The sequence below is a fragment of the Malaclemys terrapin genome, chromosome 15, assembly GCF_027887155.1.
Source record: "Malaclemys terrapin pileata isolate rMalTer1 chromosome 15, rMalTer1.hap1, whole genome shotgun sequence".
NCBI lineage: Eukaryota > Metazoa > Chordata > Testudines > Emydidae > Malaclemys > Malaclemys terrapin.
In genome coordinates this window covers 16180215-16196489 of record NC_071519.1, presented here as the reverse complement: position 1 = coordinate 16196489, position 16275 = coordinate 16180215, and the positions used below count along the sequence as shown (strand labels likewise).

Below are 16275 nucleotides of genomic sequence, written 5' to 3'. Positions count from 1 at the left end.
TTGTCTCTCTGATACCTTGGATTCCTGGGACTGGACCCAGCTACAACTCTTGGGCATAACTGAAGTGTTCTTGAAATCAGGTTATAGCTTTGTCGGGCCCCTCCTTTTCTGAGCTGGGCTGCAGCCCGTGACGCAGCCGCCCGTCCGCCGGGGAGAGCGGGCCCAGCAGAGGCCCCGGCGGGGACCGGGTGGCACTTTGGCAAGGGCACTTGGTGGGGCTGGCGGCTGGGCTCTTAGCGCTGAAGAGTCGGGCCCTGCCAGGGGAGTGCGTCGGGCTCGGGCAGGCAGGGGGAAGGGCCCAACTGGAGGGCTGGAGCCGCATGAGCACGTATGCAGATATGTGTGCGAGCAGAGCATTGTGGGAGTGGGAGCAGGTTGCCGAGCAAGGCCCGAATTTGGCACCTGGGGCTCGGTTTGGAGAAGAGTGGGGCCCCGGGGCCCCCCTACTCATCAAGGTAGTTTTCTCAGGGTGAGGCTCATCTATTGTACAGTGGGTGTGCTGACCCCTGTGATTTCCCCAAATGCAGGAAACTGAACTGCAGAATTTGTGGTAGTGGGGGACTGTGTTTGTGCTTTCTCCTAGTACTCGGTCAAGGAAAGAAAATGCTTGGGTGGTGCCCTTTGGAGCTCTCTACAGTTCTTCCTTAGTCTCTGCTGAAGCTGTGTTCTTCTCTGTTCCTGTGATTATTTCCCCATGTTTTTATAATTGCCCTTTTCTGCAGCTTGCTGGAGAAAAGCTTGGTTCCCGTGCCCTGTCTTGACTCAAGGAGAGCTGCCTGGCTCCTTTATTCTCTTTTTCCCTACTTGTAACCCTTGGCATGTTTGTGCTTCCCGCTGGCAGTTGGTTCTTTTTTGAGCCCTGTTATGGCCTTGATCTTCACCACAGCCTCTGGCAAAGAGTTCCACAGGTTGACTATGTGTTGTGTGAAGAAATACTTCCTTTTCTTTGTTTTAAACCTGCTGCCTATTAATTTCATTTGGTGACCCCTATATCTTGTGTTATGAGAAGGAGACAATAACACTTCCTTATTTACTTTCTCCACACCAGTCATGATTTTATGGACATCCCTCCTATCCCCCTTTAGTCGTCTCTCTTCCCAGCTGAAAAGTCCCAATCTCATTAATCTCTTCTTCTACAGAAGCTGTTCCATATCCCCTCATCATTTTTGTTGCCCTTTTTTTCAGAATCTTTCCAATTCCAATATATCTTTTTTCAGATGGGGCGACAAAGAACCTCATGTTTATAGACTCACAGAACGCTTCCAAGAAATTGTAACTATTTTCTCATAAAGAAACCAAAATGCTAGAGATTTCAGATTTTTCAACTACTTGAAAAAAAAAACCCCACCTGTTTTCAAGAAGTATCACCACAGTAAAACTCTTTCTGCTTTTCTAACCAGAACATTCTCCCCAAAAGGAGATGCACCAGTCCTGGAGACACTGCAATACCAGGTCAATGCATGGAGTGGACAGAGCAAGCTCCTATTCCAGCTCCCTGTTTCAAAAATCAGTTTAACATACAGTCCTCAAATAAACGACATATCAGCTATTAAACTGCTAAGAACAGGTTTAAAAATTTTAATAAGATTATGTTAAAAAAATAGTGAACAGAGTTTGAGCATAGAAGTTTCTGGTCATCAGGGAATAATATACAGATTATCGAGGGTGCAAAGTTTGGTTTAAGATAAGGTGGTATGAGGAATACATAATCTGCAATATCTCCGATTGGGGGTAAAAGGTTGATGGGTCAAGAACAGGCATTGAGATATGAGGGTATGAAGTTCATAAAGTGGCTATGTTCGGGTGTGGAGTATAATGAGTGGATATGATGATGAGAATGGATTGACGCTCATTTGGTGAGATTTAATGTTCAGGGAGTTTATGGTTCCAGTTCATATGATCCAACGGAGAAGGTCACTTGGTCCCTTTCTCGTAGTGGGAGAACGATGTCACTCTGGCTCACGCCTCCTGGTACTGTCGGCCGGTGATGTGCTCAATGCAGATGTCCTTGGACCATCGGATGGTGTCTGAGACCATGAGGCACCGCATGAGCCGTGCGTAGCATCGACCGATCCCGCAGGTCTGCATCACACGCTCGTTGCAGGGGTCCCAGGTGCCCAGGGCTCCGACAATCAGGGTGTCCATCTGCACCGCGTAGCTCTTCGCTCTCAGGGTGTCAGCCAGGGGGGCGTACTTTTCCAGCTTACGAGCTCGGGCATCGCAAAATGCCGGGGTCCTGTTCTCAAAGGAGACTGTGACGTCAACGAGGATGATCTTTTTCTGGGCCTTGTCGGTGATGACCACGTCAGGTCGTAGCTGGCTGTCGGTACCGGGGATGGTGCAGTTCACGGAGATCTCCCCCAGGCGTGGCGCGATGGCTTTCACCAGGCGGTTCTGGATGGTGTTGTGGCACAGCTGCCAGGCTCTGGAGTGGGGTTTGCAGCTGCACAGGACGTGGGGCAGGGTCTCGTTGGGGTAGCTGCACTTCCTGCAACGCTTGTCTCGGTTCCTTTGGCGAACGACTCCTTTGAGGAGGACGCAGTTGAGCCAGGCACGGTAGATGAACCGCCAGTCAGCAAAACGGGTGAAGCCGCCCCTGGTGAGGAAGTGGTTGCTGGCGTCCCACTTGCTGGTCAACTCAAAGGCTTTATCCTGGTCTGGTTTACGCTTCAGGGTTTCCACATACAGCGAGTGGATGGCGGCCTTCAGAGTTCTCTCCAGCAAGCCCCTGGAGCTTGGGGTGACGATGGTGTTGTTGTCGGACCTGCTGTGCGGCACCCAGACTCCCAGCTCTTGGCGCTTCTCGCACCACTCCCAGTGGCAGCTGATGCACTTCCCCAGGTGATGCGTGGCATTGCGAGTGCAGGACCACAGTGAAGCGATGTTGTGCCCGTCCCGTCCAAATTCCCCATCCAGGGAGCCGCTCAGGAAGGTGGCGATGTCTTGGTTGGTGGGGTCTCTGCTGATCCGCTTCTCTGTCGCATCACGCCGGGCATTCACCGTGATGTTCCTTACCGTGGCATCGGGACATGTCAGCAGGCGGAAGGCGTGGGTGATCACCACAACGTCGTACAGGTCACCCATGCAGGGGACAATGGTGCTGCCGTTCCTGTGGGCGATGTAGACCAGCTTGTTGCTGGCTCTCTGGGGAAGGAAAAGCCACCTCTTCAGCTTCCGGATGATCTTGTCTGCCTTGTTGAGGGGCACCTTCACCACAGCGGATCCCCTTAGGGTGAACGAGATGCATGGGATCAGGAAGGTGTTCAGGGCGTTTATCTTCTGCCACGGTGCCAGCAGGAAGGCATCAATCTTGGTGGCGTCCTGCAGGATCTCCCGGATGGTGTCCTCGGGTGTCTGCTGGACACGGAAATCTGTTGGCGTGCCCAGGTTCTGGTATGCCTGCCCCTCTGCCAGGGGGATGATGGGCTCACCCTGGATCTGGAACCCTGTTACCTGCACTGAGTCCCTTTTTCCTGCCGTTAATGTGCAGAGTTACGCACTTCTTTGCATTGAAGCAGAGCCCCATCCAGTCAGTAGCTCGGCTGGTGGCATCTAGCATACCTTGGAGGCTCTCTGGGTCATCCGCGATCAGGACCAGATAGTCCGCGTAGGCCAGAATGCTGATTTTCTTGCTGTGCAGGTCGAAGCCGGTTGGGCCGCTGGAGATGGCTCGGATGAGTGGTTCCATGGCCAGGTTGAAGATGATGGGGCTAAGGGGGCATCATTGTTTCACGCCGCGGCGGACGGGGATGGCGTCCGTCTCTCCATCCATGGCATGGATGGTGGTGGTGCCATCCTTGTAAAGGTCCCGGAGGATCTGAATGAAGGTTTCTGGCATCCCGAACTCTCCCAGGGTGGCAAAGATGTGATGGTGGGGTATGGACCCAAAGGCGTTGGTCAGGTCAAGCCATGCTACTGTGCACTCCCTCTTGGACCTCCTGGCCTCCTGGATGGCCGTCTGAAGGAGGAAGTTGTGCTTGTAGCATCCCTCACAGGACATGAAACCCTTCTGTGCTGAGCTGATGGCGCCCCCGCACACTGACCAGTTTGCAATCCTTGCCGCGAGGCAGCTGGCATACAGCTTGTAGATGGTGGAGCAGAGGGAGATGGGCCTCCAGTTGCCAGGGTCATCTCATTCACCTTTTTTGTGGATGAGCACAGTCATGGACTTTTTCCAGGAGCGGGGAACACGATGGAACTGCTTGCATTTGTTGAAGATGGCAGCAAGCACCAAGCAACCGGGGTCTTGCTTCTTCAGCAGGGGGTAGCAGATGCCATCTTTCCATGGGGTAGTGTTTTTGGTCCTCGTCAGCCTCGCCTGCACCTCCTGCGGGGAAAAATCTCGCTCTAGGTCCTCCGTGAGGTCGATCCGGGGTAGCGGGAGAAGGCACTCTGGGCGTCACAAGTTGGTGTGGGCCTATGATCAAACACATCCTTGAAGTAGGAGTAGAGCCTCTCGGGCTGGATGGCACAGTAGGAGGAGGTCCCATCGAGGATCTCCCTCATGGCTTTCATCCGGTTCATCCTGTATTGTTTCTGAATACGGGATGCAGCTGCCGGATTGTAGCGGTGGCAGACGTCCCCTCTCCTGCCTTTTCTGACGGTGTTGTTATGGCTCAGCGCAGGGAATCTGAGTGGCCCGTGTGGCCTCCTGGGGTTCCTTCCTTTTGGCTGTAATTTCCGCAGACAGTTCTGCGGTCAGTCTGTCCATCAGGGTGTCGAAGTTCTCAAAGTCCTCAGCCTTTGCCAGTTCCTCCATCCAGCCCCTTCCAGGCTAAAACCTGGAGCAAACGTACAGGCCTTGCAAAGTAACAGGAGCCGGGATCTCAAACAACACACTACATTGACATTCTATCTGCCAGCCAGGGTGCGACCCGGCATTCTACCTGCTGCTTGGTCTGCCTCTGCTGCAAAGTAGCTCATCTCAGATCCTTGAGGTTCGCTGAGCTGCAGCTCACCTGGTACACGGGAACAGCTTAAAACAGCGCCGTCTCTGCCTGTGCACTTACCCTCACTTGGCAGGTAAGAAAAGGCATCAAGTGGCCTTCCAGTTTCTGGAGTGGATGACAACACCTGACCTTCTGCAATGACAAGAAACTGAGGTGAGACAAGGCAGGGGAGGTAATTCTTGTATTAGACCAGCTTCTGGTGGGGAGAGAGAGAAGCAAAATGCAAGCTTCTCTCTTTCCCCAGCAGTAGTTGGTGCACAAGACAAGCTATTCCCTTGTCTCTCTGATACCCTGGATTCCTGGGACTGGACCCAGCTACAACTCTAGGGCATAACTGAAGTGTTCTTGAAATCAGGTTACAGCTTTGTCGGGCCCCTCCTTTTCTGAGCTGGGCTGCAGCCCGTGACGCAGCCGCCCGTCCGCCGGGGAGAGCGGGCCCAGCAGAGGCCCCGGCGGGGACCGGGCGGCACTTTGGCAAGGGCACTTGGTGGGGCTGGCGGCTGGGCTCTTAGTGCTGAAGAGCCGGGCCCTGCCAGGGGAGTGCACTGGGCCCGGGCAGGCAGGGGGAAGGGCCCAACTGGAGGGCTGGAGCCCCCTGAGCATGTATGCAGATATGTGTGTGAGAAGAGCATTGTGGGAGAGGAAGCAGGCTGCCAAGCAGGGCCTGAATTTGGCACCTGGGGCTTGGTGTGGAGAAGAGTGGGGCCCCGTGGCAAGGTCGGGGCAGCTTGCGGCAGTGGGGGCTGGTGTGGGTGGGGCCGGCGGCCGTGGGCGTGGCGTCCCCCACCATGGGTTGAGACTGTGGGACGAGCGAGGGTGGGTGGCAGCTGGGCCCTAGGAGTTTATACTTATGTGGTAGGAGAGATACCATGATTACCAAGGTGCTTTTCCCAGGGCTCCTCCATTATACTGCGGCTGTGCTGACCCCTGTGATTTCCCCAAATGCAGGAAACTCAACTACAGAATTTGTGAAAGTAGAGAACTGCATTCGTGCTTTCTCCTGGTACTTGATCAAGGAAGAAAAAACTTTGGGGGTTGCCTTTAGAGCACTCTAAAGTTCTTCCTTTGCCCATGTTGAAGAAACCTCTGTCCTTCTCTCTTGTTGTGGTTATTTTCCCATGTTATGACTGTTCTTTTCTGCAGGTTGCTCTAGAATGGCTTAGTCCCCGTGTCCTGTCTTGGCTTGAGGGGAGCTGCCTGGCTCCTTTGTTCTCTTTTCCCCTGCTTGTAGCCCTTGGTGCGTTTGCTCTTCCCACTAGCAGTTGGTGCAAAATAGGAAAGCAATTAGTTCTTTTTTTGAGCCGTGTTATAGTCTTGGCCTTCACAACATCCTCTGGCAAAGAGTTCCACGGGTTGTGTGAAGAAATACTTCCTTTTCTTTGTTTTATACCTGCTGGTTATTAATTTCATTTGGTGACCCCTAGATTTGTGTTATGAGAAAGAGGCAATAACACTTCCTTGTTTACTTTCTCCATACCAGTCATGATTTTATAGACCTCCATCGTATCTGCCTTTAGTCGTCTCTTTTCCCAGCTGAAAAGTCCCAATCTCATTGATGTCTTCTTCTACAGAAGCTGTTTCATATCTCCTCATCATTTTTGTTGCCCTTTTTTCTGAATCTTTCCACTTCCAATATATCTTTTTTCAGATGGGGCGACAAAGAACCTCACGTTTATAGACTCACAGAACGCTTCCAAGAAATCATAACAATATTGTCTCATAAAGAACCCAAAACGCTGGAGATTTCAGAATTTTCAACTACTTAAAAAAATATCTGCTTTCAAGAAGTATCAACACAGTGAAACTCTTCCTGTTTTTCTAACCAGAAGACTATCCCCAAAAGGAGATGCCCCATTCCCAGAGACACTGCAATACCAGGTCAATGCATGAGGTGGACAGAGCAAGCTCCTATTCCAGCCTCCTGTTTCAAAAATCAATTTAACATACAGTCCTCAAATAAAGGACATATCAGCTATTAAACTGATAAGAACAGGTTTTAACATTTTTATTGAAGTTAATGTTTAAAATTAAATATACACGAGTTGAGAGGGAAGGTACTGTGCATCTGGGGTCAGGCTTGATTTATGAGGGATTTCAAGTATTGGTTGCAAGGGTGAAGAGATACATACATATCACCCATAACCAGCATATACCCAGATTGGGGTGCAAGAGTTTTTAAAGTGTCAGTGGATAAGTGGGCTCGGGTATGCCACCCATGGAATGTATAAGGAGTCCAAGTCAGTATCGGTGTAGCGAATGAGTACATGTCAGGGAAGGAAGTGGGTTATTTCCCTGCTCAGCGGTCTCGATTACTGAATGTGGTATTGACTGTGTCCTGTAATACATTCCCTATAAATGTCTCTATTAAGATGCAGCAAAAGCGTCCTATGGCACCTTATAGACTAACAGACGTATTGGAGCATGAGCTTTCGTGGGTGAATACCTACTTCTTCGGATGCATCATTTTAAGATGATGTTAAAAAAAAAGTGAATGGTACAGAGTTTAAGCATAGAAGTTTCTGGTTATCAGGGAATAACATACAGATTATCGAGGATGCAAAGTTTGGTTTAAAATCTGGTGGCATAAGGAATACATAATCTGCAATATCCCCGATTAGGGGTAAAAGGTTGATGGGTTAAAGTACTAGAATTGAGATATGAAATTCATAAAGCGGCTATGTTCGGGTGTGGAGTATAATGAGTGAATATGATGATGAGAATGAATTGATCCTCACTGGGTGAAATTTAATGTTTAGAGAGTTTATGGTTCCAGGTCATATGATTCAATGGAGAAAGTCTCTTGGCCTCTTTCTTATAGTCAAAGAACAATGTTACTCTGGTTCACACCTCCTGGTATTGTGGGTAGCCAGTGATGTACTCTACTACACTTGATCTTAGTTCACAGAGAACTGAGAAGCAAGACTGATGCCCTCAGACGCTATGCAGCCTCTCTGCCTCCACTGCTTTCTACCTCACCATGACGAGCTCCCAGACATGCACCAAACACCGTTCACGTGACTTTGAGAACTAGGTAACTCTAAGTGAGGATCACTTCCCCGAAATTACTCCAGTGGAGGAATTCAAAGCAAGAACCATTAATAAACAATTCTGTTCAAAAGACAGAGAAGTCTTTCAGCCTCCTTCCTCTCGCTGGGTTCCCTGTACACTCCTAATTTGCATATACCCACCCACTGACCTGTGACTAACAATCTCTCCCTGTTAATTCTTACAGCAAAACAGGTCAAAGAAAGCATACGCAAGCGTTATACCGCAGCCCCAATGGTCTTTTCTGCTCCTTCCCACAGAACTATCTCAAACGTACAGTCATCAGGCACACATAAGATACAGTTTCACTCCATACCAGTCCAGTTCCTTGCTGTTTCTTGTCTAACCACTGCACACATATGGTATACCCTACCCTGAGCTGACTCCCGACATTTGCGCTCAACCCAGCCCTGTCTCTGTGGCGCAATGGGTCAGCGCCTTTGGCTGTTAACTAAAAGGATGGTGGTTCAAGCCTACCCAGGGACAGCGGTAAGCCTGTGCTACTTCCTCTCTCTTTGAGACCTACTGGGAGTCTCAAAGGCCCCTTTTTGCCGCCTCAAAACCGTCCCTCTTGGCCTCAGTGCTTTCAGATGGTGGCCCGAAGAGCGTGCTGGATGGCATTCAGAAACCCATCTCCCAGCAGCCATGCTGGAGGCTCGGGCTTAATCCTCAAGGCCGAGTGCAAAACCTTCAGCCGGGAACGTTTCGCTCCCTTCCCGCCTCCGCCCAAGCGGCAAGGGAGAAACGGACAAGACATGCCGGCTCGAAGACTACCTCCCTCCCACTTCCCTGTAGGCAGCGCAGAGCTCTTGGCCTGCCTCATGTCTCTTCTACTCTTTGGAGAATGAAGGTACTGTCTGATACGCAAGACTTGAAATTCTTAACCCCAGTGCGGCATTCTCTGTGGATAGAGCATGCCATATCCCACTACCCAGAGATGCTGAAGGAACATGACATCATAGTGTCTTCTCTTGATGAAATAATGGCCATGGAGGATGTGAGCCAGTTTGTGTTTCATAAAAATGAGGCCCTGCTGGAAGAAGAGAACCTGGAGCTTTAGGGCTTGTAGGGCTCAGAAGGAAAATGCTGCAGCAAGAATATCCAAAGCATCACTGGTGATGTCCCAGAGCTTCTGTTATGGTTTCATCTGCCTGACTAAAGGGGAGGCCTGTAAATATACTGGAGGAATGTGTAATTGCCTTTCTACAGTGTTACAACTCTTAATAAATGTACGTACCCTGTGACACAGTATAACCTAGTGCATTGCACACTGGCCTGGGACACAAGGTAGCTGGTTTTGGTTCTACTCCTGGCCTGCTGGGTGACCTTGGAACAAGTCACTTCACCTGTTGGTGCCTCAGATTCCCCATCTATAAATGGTGGAGAATAATACTGACCTCCTTTGTAAAGTGCTGTGAGATCAGTGGCTGGAAGAGCACTATGTAAGACCTAGGTGGTACTGTGATGAATAAACTAATGCTGAATACTTTGAGCCATTAAATAGTAGAATAGCAGGGTCCTGGTGAGCCAAGAGGGGACACCAGAGCAAAGCAAAGACCTTGCAAAGAGGCCCTGGGCTCTAATCCCACCACATGGGTAGGGCTTCTCAGCACAACTAATGTTGGCACCTCCAATAGCCTTGTGCCTCTTAAAATGGTGCAGGAAAACTCTCAGGATTGACTTAGAGCAGCTGGTTTGGCTGCAGGACCTCCCGCTGCCACAGCAGTGCAGTATTTCAGTGACCATCTTTCTTCAGTGATCTGTGAGGAACTTCTTCCAAACTTGAGGTGACTAAGTATTTATAAATAAATATATGGAGATATACCTATCTCATAGAGCTGGAAGAGACCTTGAAAGGTCATCAAGTCCAGTCCCCTGCCTTCACTAGCAGGACCAAGTACTGATTTTGCCCCAGATCCCTAAATGGCTCCCTCTCAAGGATTGCGCTCACAACCCTGGGTTTAGCAGGTTAATGCTCAAACCACTGAGTTAGCCCTCCCCTCTAAAGCATCTTATCTGCTCAATACCTAGAGGGGGTTGTGCATGGTCCCAGTCTCCACACTGAGTTGTGGGACACATATCAGACCCTCTCCCCCCAAATACAAATTCTCCCACCCTAATCAAACTACTCCATTCTCAAAGATCTGCCTTTGTACTTTGAGCCATGAAAGTCAATGTAGGAGCAGCTCTGCACACAACCTAGGGTGCTCAGACCCAAAGGGAAAAAACACACACACACTCACTAAAAGAGAGACTGTATTCTCCATCCCCTTCTACCTATGGATGTAGGGCCCTCTCAGCACTATTGCAGGGATAGATGGTATATATACTTGGATGCTGCTTTGATCTGGATGCCTATTCACTTTGTTGGATAGTCTTTGCACCACTCTGGTAGCTGACTTGATTTAAATTTACAATCAGGAACTTTCTTTACCCTGCTCTGGAAGGCTGCAGTGCTAGGGCACACCTGCATTTCCAGTGGAGCCATCATTTAGCACCAAAGAGAAGAAGTATGGAGCTTGTGACTCTAAACTTCAGTCAGGTTTGAGCCTTACTGGGACTGGCTGGATTCCTTTCTTCCCTGAACAGACCTAGGACAACCTTCATTGAGAAGCCTTCATTTGTATAGCACAAGCCTTTCAAAACTTAATGGTACTCAGTTTGTAGGAGGGGGTTGGGCACTATCAAGCATCCCTGCTGATATAAATGCAGTGGGGCTACAGAGTGTTTCCTGAAGGAGGAGCTGGGATCCCAGCTCAAAAGAAATCCAGCTATTCAATTTATACTGAATGAGAGTTCACACTGCCTGGGGGATGGCAAGGGAGTGGAGGCAGAGGGCACAGACCAGCACTGCCTGCTCCAAGCTGTGCCTGAGTCTCCTTACTCCACTGTAGGCAAGGGCCTCCAAACCTCTCAGCTGCGCTTTTCAAGGTGACACAGCAAGCCTGATGTACAGGTTGCTTTGCAGCACTGAGGGAATGCTGGGCTGGGGACTGTGTGCATTCCTGCTGCAGCCAGGCTGCTGCCAGAGACACAGCCCCCAGTGGATGCCCCTCCTGTCCTGCCCTGCAATACCCTCTCCCACCCACACAAAAACCTTAGCTCCCACAAGAGACAGGTCTCCCCATGCAACTTCAGGGGAAAAAGTCAGATTATTTACATTTCAGACATTTTTACCACTATCTTTTTAAATCATGACAAAAATATTTTAAGTCCGGTTATAATAGATAGCAAATCTTTCTAGCCTTCACTTAAATGTAAGTATTAAAACTTTTATTTTTTTAAAGAGAAAGTGGCTTCACATTGCTGAAATTCTGTTTATGACAAACTGACGAGATATTTAGTATTTTCCTGCAAATTCCCACAGTTTGTTCTTTTCCCCACCCAATCCCACCCGCAACATTTTATCCTCTCCCGCTCTTATGGGAGCGGGTCCTGCGGGATCCCAGGCCTGCTGCAGGGCTCTAGCCCACAGCCACACTGGGTCCAGGGCAATCTGCTGTATTTGCCCCTCAAATCTGGGGGGAGAGCTTCAAGTTTTCTGAGTTACTAAACATTTAAAGGACAAAAGACAGCAAATCTGAGCTGGGTTGCGACATCTCCCCAAGCCATGAGCACAGGTCTGGGTAAGCTGACCCAGCAGCATCTAGCTAACTTGATTTGATTTGTGTGTAGGATGCATCCAGTCGAAAAGAAGATCAGTGAGGCAGTACAAGGCCTGGGTCACTAAGCCCTGCAGTGCTCAGCTCAAAGCTTTGCTGGAGAACTACAGAGACGGACACTAAAGAACCTAAAGACAGTTGTAGCTTCCTGTCTAATCCAAAGCCAGCCAGTAGCCTGACTGAGTACTACAGGAATTACTTGGCTGATTTCCTCCTGCTCTGCTGCCCCATGGAGCTTACTTCACTGGCTGTGAAGCAGAATTTCTGCAAAGGTGGAGGCACAAGCATTTCCCACACATAGGCGTGCGCCGCACATTTCATTAGGGTGTGCACCCAGGGAATTTTTTTTTTAAAGGGGAACATCATAAAGGGTGGGGTGTGGGAGGGGGTGCTGTGTGCAGGAAGGGGCTCAGGGCAAGGGATTGGGGCAGAGGAGGGGTGTGGGTGTGGGGGCATTTCTTCAGGTGCCTCACAGCCTTTGCAGCTCCTGGCTTCCATCACATGATCTGGCCTCAACCCCCAACACATCCTGGCTTGTGAGGGCAGGTTGGAGTGACACTGCGACCCATTCTAGTTAGGAACAGGCTAGCTTCAGAGCACCATCCCCTGGGTTTTAATTAGGAGGGATATTTGCATGAAAACAGGCTATTTCCAGCTTTGGCTGCTTTTCCGCACCAGGAGAGGGATTAAGGCACTTTGAGGCCCCTGTCATGCAGATGGCTCAGTAGGGTTACCATTCGTCCGGATTTTCCCGGACATGTCCGGCTTTTTAGATTAAAAATAGCGTCCGGGGGGGAATTTGTAAATATCTTAAAATGTCTGGCATTCTCCTCCCCCCTGCAGAGCACGGCACGGGTGATAGGGCGGCCGGCTGGATTGAGCCACTAGCATGGGGCTCTAGCAGCCAGAGCCTCTCCTCCCCTTCCCTCCTCGACTCCCCTGCAGCTTCAAATCACTGGCCAGGCGGCCTCCGGCAGCTTCCGGCAGCTCTAGAGCTCCTCCCTCCTCCCCTGCTGCCCAGCGTGCCGCTCCCTGGGGAGAGCTGGGGCACGGTTGTTCTAACTTGCTTTTGCAGGGGGGAGAGAACCGCCCCGCAGCAGGGAAAACAGAGTTTAGCTCCTGTCTGGAGCCCAGGTGTCCGTTTCCTTGCGGGGTGCTGGTCGTGCCCTCGCTGGAACAGAGCGGGGGCAGGGGAAGGGTGACTGCGGGTTACTTGACCGATGGAAAGGACGCCTGGCAGCAGTAGCCATGCCCAGCCTGGTGCTGAGCGCTGGGGGATAGATTTTGGGGAAGATTTTAAAAAACAAAGCCCCAGACAGATGATGGTTAGAGGCCTTAGGGGGTCCCCCCCATTAATGTCTTCTGAAGTCTCCCCACCCCCAGGCCCTCTGAGCCAGTTGTGGCTGTGTCCAGATGCCCCCTGGAGTGTGCTGCGGAGCGGCACAGTAAGGAAGCCAGGAACAGGGAGGCTTAGGTAGGGGGTGGGGTCCTGGGGGGCAGTTAGGGGCAGGGGTCCCAGGAGGGGACAGTCAGGGGACAAGGAGCGGGGGGGTGGGAGGGGTTGGGGATTCTGAGGAGGGCAGTCAGGGGGCGGGAAGTGTGAGGCAGTGGATGGGGGCAGGGTGGGGACGAGGCTAGGGCAGGGCTCCCCCCCCGTGTCCTCTTTTTTGATTGTTGAAATATGGTAACCCTACTCAAAGGAGCCCAGCACCCAGGACATCTCCAGCAGTCTGAGTGGGATGGCTGGAGCCAGGGCTTTAAGGAAGCCCAGCTGCAGATGTAGGTAGGGCACGGCCCTGTCTCTGGTTGCTGTGCCAGCCTGCACCTGGGGGTGAGAGGTTGGTGCTGCCTGTTGGGAGACACACAGCACGCTCTCAGGGAGAGCACTGGGGCTCACCCCTTGTTGCTTTACCTGAATGGAAGGGGTGAGGGCTGAAAGCTGGTAGTGTGCAAGGGTCTAACTTGGCTCAATGACTTGTTGGCTCACTGACAGCTGCCTTCGGGAAGAAGCCTCCCTTGGCCTCGCTGTGCTGCAGTACCCGTTGCCAGAGAACAGGCCCAGTGGGGCTACCTGGACAGAACAGTTGCAGGCATCATTACAGGCCGAGCGCTGTGCAAAAGCCCAACTCAGTGAGGTCCAAGAGCCAAGATTCAAATGCATCTGATCAGCTCAGAGAGCAGTTCCCGCTCTGGGGCTGTACTGAGTTCAGTGCTGGCCCAGCCCGTTTAGCGCCTGAGGCTGCTGCGCTCTGAGTCTGGTACGCAATCTGTGCCTTTCGGGAGCTGCTGCATTAGTTTTGCTGGACATGTCTACACTTCACACCGTGGCTGAGGTATGCTCGGCCCTGCCTTGCAAGGGCTACCACAACCCTCGAAGGTCAGATGGACGGGCGGAGAGTGCTGGTCTAGCCAGCACTGGTCAGGAAATCCCCCCCACTTTGCACTCCTCCCAGGGCGAGACTGGCCCAGGCTTTACCCACTCTGGGCAGGGGAAGAAGGCCCGGGCCCACCCAACTGCTGCTACCCTCCGTGGAGCTGCAATGGTGGGAGGCCTTTGGAGAAAGCTAGAGCAGCCCCAACCCCAGGGTGCTGATGACATGCAGGGGCTGCTTGTTGGCTAGGAGCAGCCAGGGGCTGGATGCCAGGCAGTGAGGGGCAGAGGCTGATGCCCGAGGTGGTGGGGAGAGGGCGGGTATTAATCCGCTCATTTACATATTCATTTACATATTCACTTTTATTGGAGGGTCTCAAAGCATCGAAGAAACCGTCAGAAATTACCACATGCCTCTAAGGTGCTTCAAGCATTAGCCCCGCCCCCCTCACCCCCCGGGCCGGGTCTGACCCGCCGCAGCCCCCCCCCCTGCTGCACCCGGGGGGGTGTCTGGCTCAGTGCAGCCCCCCCCCCCACACTCACACACGGGAGGGAGGGGGGAGCTTTCTTCTTGCGCTCTGATTGGTCAGGGCTCTGTCTCCTCTTCCTATTGGCTGTGTCGCGAGGGGCGGAGCTTCCTTGGGGTGTCACGTGGCCCCGAGGCGGCTCTTGAGCAGCACGTGGCGCAGCCTGGAGCGCGAGAGGGTAAAGAGGGGGGGGCGAGCTCCCCCCACTATCCCCGTTCCCTCTCGTCTAGCCTCGCCCCCAATGCCCCCGGCCCTCTCGTCTAGCCCCTCGGCCCCCAAATACCCCCCGCCCCCCAATACCTCCCACCCCCCCAAATACCCACGGACCTTCCTCGTCTAGCCCCGCCCGCAAATACCTCCCACTCCCCCTTCTATCTCCGCCCCCAATACCTCCCACCCTCCCTTCTACTTGTGCCCCCCCAAATACCTCCCATCCCCCCTTTCCACCCTCACCTCCCCAATACCTCCCACCCCCCTTCTACACACCGCCCCCAAATATCTCCCAGACCAGAACATAATATGGAAAAAAGCAGGATTTCGTACTAAAAAACAAACAAACCACAAGTCCAGGTATTCAAAGTACAAAGTCAAGGAAGATCACCACCACTTAATTTTTAAAATGGCCTCTGTAGCCTTGCATATATTTTTCACAAAAGAGAAGCAGGACATCATTTTATTGAATTGAGCCCTTGCAGACTGAATTGCATTTGCCCTTCTACATTTGAATACCTCTTCACGCTGTTTATTTAAACCACCCTTTTGTCTTGGGTTGGTTTTTTGGTTTGTTTTCATTTTTTATTTAATAGAATCATGTTTTGCTTTTAATTGTGCGAGCAGATAAAATGAAATACACAAATTGGTGTGTAAGTTTAGGCTTATAAAGAATTATGCAATGTTTGTGTAAATTGTAGTTTTAAAAATGTGGTTATAATATTTTATTTTCTGTGTTTAATTATAGCAAAAATAGTATGTAGAAAATGTATACTATTAAATTACAAAACCCCTCTATGTTAAAAGAACATTAATGTTATGAAGTCAAATACTTAGAAGTTAGCAAATGCCAGAATGCTAAAGTTGCCCAGGCATCAAATTAAAAAAAATTCAGCACCCTTTACTTCCCAGTACATGAGTAACTAATACTGTCCCAAACCCAGGGATAAAACAAAATACTACAAAATTAAAAAAAAGCCCAGAACCGATATATTGTGGCAAATTTCTTTGAACCTGAGTCCTTGGTACATATATCATATGTGCGGTTTTTTTTTTTTCATTAGGCCTGCTTTCCATCCACAAACTACCACTGAAGCTGATGGGAACTGCGGGCATTTAGCGCCTTTGAAAATCAGGTCACTTTTTGTAAGTACTGAGTATCTGTGATTCTCACTGACCTCAAAGGGGTTTGTGGTTGAAAATCAGTCCGTTGTTATTTACGTGCCTAAATGTGGTTTGAAGTGCCCGACTTTTAGGCAAACAGGTTAAATATATTCAAATATGTAATATGTTGGCCTAGATGATACAGCATTAGATAAGGGAGCTCAGACATTAATCCTTTGCACTGCAGAGATTCTATGGAAAGTTTCCCACAGGAGTTTTCATCCCTCAGATAGATCTTAGTGTAAAATTGCTTGTTTGGTTGCCTTTCAGAGCCAAGTCTTCATGAACAAGCAAATGATACATCACACAAAGGAAAGTATCACTTAGAGGCCTTTGTGACCTTGTTA

At 50.7% G+C, this 16275-nt stretch overlaps 4 non-coding genes and 1 pseudogene across 4 annotated transcripts; 3 read left to right on the top strand and 2 right to left on the bottom strand.

The window, feature by feature from the left end:
• The first annotated feature begins 443 nt into the window (after window positions 1–443).
• On the top strand, window positions 444–582 carry LOC128824062 (U1 spliceosomal RNA; annotated as a pseudogene).
• An 833-nt stretch (window positions 583–1415) lies between these two features.
• On the bottom strand, window positions 1416–1602 carry LOC128824092 (U2 spliceosomal RNA). Its single transcript, XR_008442320.1, has one exon. It is a non-coding gene; the product is annotated as a U2 spliceosomal RNA (small nuclear RNA).
• A 4191-nt stretch (window positions 1603–5793) lies between these two features.
• LOC128824061 (U1 spliceosomal RNA) lies at window positions 5794–5952 on the top strand. Its single transcript, XR_008442292.1, has one exon. It is a non-coding gene; the product is annotated as a U1 spliceosomal RNA (small nuclear RNA).
• An 838-nt stretch (window positions 5953–6790) lies between these two features.
• Window positions 6791–6980, bottom strand: LOC128824090 (U2 spliceosomal RNA). Its single transcript, XR_008442318.1, has one exon. It is a non-coding gene; the product is annotated as a U2 spliceosomal RNA (small nuclear RNA).
• Window positions 6981–8406: 1426 nt separating this feature from the next.
• Window positions 8407–8480, top strand: TRNAN-GUU (transfer RNA asparagine (anticodon GUU)). The gene has a single exon. It is a non-coding gene; the product is annotated as a tRNA-Asn (tRNA).
• The last annotated feature ends 7795 nt before the right edge of the window (window positions 8481–16275 follow it).